This window comes from Parasteatoda tepidariorum, chromosome 8, assembly GCF_043381705.1.
Source record: "Parasteatoda tepidariorum isolate YZ-2023 chromosome 8, CAS_Ptep_4.0, whole genome shotgun sequence".
Lineage (NCBI taxonomy): Eukaryota > Metazoa > Arthropoda > Arachnida > Araneae > Theridiidae > Parasteatoda > Parasteatoda tepidariorum.
The window spans coordinates 4,378,886-4,382,405 of record NC_092211.1 but is presented as its reverse complement, the minus strand read 5'-3'; the positions used below and the strand labels follow the sequence as shown (position 1 = coordinate 4,382,405).

At 30.1% G+C, this 3,520-nt stretch overlaps 1 protein-coding gene across 1 annotated transcript in view; it reads left to right on the top strand.

Annotated features, from left to right (window-relative positions):
• Nucleotides 1-371: 371 nt before the first annotated feature.
• The window catches only part of LOC107448034 (ATP-binding cassette sub-family F member 2), a gene marked incomplete at its 5' end in the record, with an annotated part of 56,567 nt that continues 53,418 nt past the window's right edge, over nucleotides 372-3,520 (top strand). The window contains 1 exon segment of the mRNA XM_043055651.2: nucleotides 372-401.

The following is a 3,520-nucleotide window of genomic DNA, read 5'->3' as shown; positions in this document are numbered from 1 at the left end:
GGGCACATTGTGGGCCAAAATAGATTTTGCTAATTAACGGGAAGTAAGTTCTTTAAGGTATATATTGAACATTGAGTGAAACGACAACGACATGAACTAGGCAAGATAATGCAACAGCAATTTTTTATTTTGTCATTCTTTAATGTTGTGCCAACAATGAGATAATGCATTAATCTAAGGTAAACCTGAAAGACCATAATATGGCTGCCACCAAGACGATAGGTATTTCATTTTTTTTTTTNTAACATCTAAGCCACCTTAGATTTTAATTTCCTCTTTGTGCTTGGCGGTAACGCTGAGTGGCATCAATCGACTTCTTAGCGCTCGTGTTGTCTATTTTCTGTCTTTTTAACTCAACATTAACTGGTACACCGCGTGTAGGTATTTATTGTCCTACTTAAGTAAGCATATTTTACACTTAAAATTACAATTTTTCTATTTTATATATTTTTAAATTTCATAAGTTATGAAAGAGACATCGTTATATTACTTTTTAAATAGTTCTGCACTAATGAATATGTATTTTTTAACAGCTTTTCATTTACGTAATCGTCCTTTACATAATTTTTAAGTTCTAAAAAATTTCAAAATTTTGTTAAAACTCATTCCTGTTAAAATTGTTGTAAATTGTATAACGAATTGCTGGATAGATTCTAAGATTAAGTATATTTATTTTACTTGCATTTCAATCATCATGACGGCATAATTGCAACTTTTTATTTTATTTTTTCTAATCTTTCTTTTACCTATTTTTAAAATGTAGGTTTTATTTCAGTAAGTGATTTAATATCTTCACTTTCTCATTTAAAGTTTAGATGCAATATTAAATGTATATGCTATTAAGACATCAGTGTTTTCATCTCAGAAAAAAAATGGGTGAGAATTTCTCACCCTTTCTCAAAAACAGGGTGAGATTTCAAAAAGTTAAGTGAGATTTCAATAATTAGAAGAAAAAATAACACTAAGAGACTTGAAAAAAAAATCATTTCTTTAATTATAATGCATTTTTAACATCTTCTAATTTTTAAAGCATTGAATATTTTTGCTGCATCATCATATGGAAAAAGTTCTACATCTACTTTTTCATCAGCTATTCTCATTAGGGTTGCTCAAATGCTTATTTGTTTCATTCTGATCGTTTCTACCCACATTTGTTTCATTTTCATTTGTCCGTTTCGGAGTAGAATATATTGACTTTACAAGGTATTTGTCTATCTTACATTAACCAGCAAAAAATTTGAACATCTTACATTAAGAAACCTTACCTACGGGAAACATGTGGTTGCAGAGAAATGCGTTCTGAAAGAGGTTTCGTGGTTCGGAAGGATGGTGTTCTGTTCTTAAAGGTTTTGAACAATACTGATAAATAGGGAAGCTAGATAATGGGGCAGATATTGAAAATATTAAAAGATCCAGGAAGAAAAATGAAACGGATTAAATGTCGCAAATGAGAAATTTTTTTCAAAATGTGAGAAATTCGCAGATTTTGAAATTGGTTTATAGAATGCGGGAATTTTTCGCGGGAATTATTTTTTAATGTGAGAATATGAAAAAATATGCGAGATTCTCGCGCTGTAGTGAAAACACTGGCAATTAAGACATTTATTACGATAATTAATATCTATACTATTAATTAATTGGGGAGATTTCGGCAACGTGATCTGTGGCAGAATAATCTGAAAGTCTTTGCAACTTCCGGGCAAAATACTCACAAAGGGAAAAGTAATCAATGAAAGGTATAAAGCATACACACTCCAGGTAAACATATACATGTTTTTGTTTTAAAAATATGTGCAAGTTTAAAATCTATTTGGTACCTTGGCTATTGTAGTTGGCATAACAGGTCTCTGTATGGAAATATCCCTATCTTGGCGTCTTTCGGGCAGAGACATGTGAGAAACTAAAAAGAATCACGATTGTGAACCAACTCAAAGTGTTTAACCGCCATTCAAATCTCTTTTAAAAATCCATTTGGCGGTTTTTGTTGGTGCACAGATTTTCGCTACAAAATATGTCCAATATTGAGCACTCTGAATAACATCAGTATGGGGTGTGCCAGGCTATGGCAAAAATGAATATCTATTATGTAGGTAGATTGCATATTAAGATATTATCTAAGTATTATTTTACTATGCTAAACATGTATATCTGTTATAAGTTTTATAAAAATATAATTATATATAATCTCTTCACATAATTTTTTTTCTTTGATTTCTGTCACATACCTCTCTAATACTAATATCTTTCTGCAAGATATTTAAAAATAACAGATATGCGTGTTATTAATTCAAAGAAATAGAAGCGTTAATTTAAAAAAAAATCAAATAAATAAAAAGTTGGATCTAATAAATATTTTTTAATTAAATATGTACTATTTTATTAAATCTAATATTATGAGCAATACTCTTGCATTTTGTAAAAAGATAACACACTTATGTCCTTTTGTCGCATTTTGTAATTCGTCACATTTTTAAAAAAATCGTGAAATATGTAGTAGTAACTACCGAGAAAAAGATTGACGGCAAAATGACGCGAATGGGACTCTTCGAAAAGGGGTTACTGAAAACTGGTTTTCATTTTGAGATTCAGTTGTTGTCATAAATATCTGATTTTAAAAGCTATGTAAAAATCAGTTCATATCTGCATGAAAAAATAGAACGAAAATTTGTTCAGAAAAGAAAAACAAATTTTTTACTTCATTTTTCTCAAATGAAAATAGAAAAATCACACTCATTTTTTTCCCACTTTGATGCGCAAGAAAAGCATCTTTAGAATATAATTCTTATGAAAAGTTAAAATCTCTCGAAATTTTTTCAGGAAAGAAAAGCGAAAAGTTGTATTTCCCATAGATAAAGTCCCTCTGCAAGAGCTCTGTAACGTTTTGTGACAATATCACCATGTCACCACGATTCTGCCACGGGGCACAGAACTATTATTTATCATTACTAAACAGGCATATAAAGGATGCAATAATAAACACATTTAGGTTTCATGAAATGTTTAAGAAGCAAGGAGGAGAATCTTGCTTTTTTAAAGGTATTTTGTGAAACTACCATTTTTCCTGAAGTTGAATTTGTGAAAGTACCTCTGAAAGGTAGTAAATTGCCTTGGATAGAACCCTGAATACAATTTCCTCATTTTTTCGATCTTTTACGAAACTGTTAATAAATGTCTATGCAAATCAGCAACAGGCTCCAACTTTCTGCTTACAAACATCACCAATACCTTCAAATCCACTGTGTACCATATGCTAGAATTGAGTCTTGGTTATTATGATTATCTGAATTGTAATTAATTCCTTATTAATGCTGTTGCTTTAAACAGGGATCAGATTTTTCCGCTTTTTTTACTTTTGTCTCTCGAATTTCACTCTTTTTTAATCAGGGTTGGCAGGTTTTTGACATATGACAGTTTTTGACGGTTTAAACAGTCACGTCAAAAATGTCGAGAATGTCAAAAACCTATATTCATATGTGAAATTTAATTAATACATAAAATTTATATACATTGAACTTTTAAA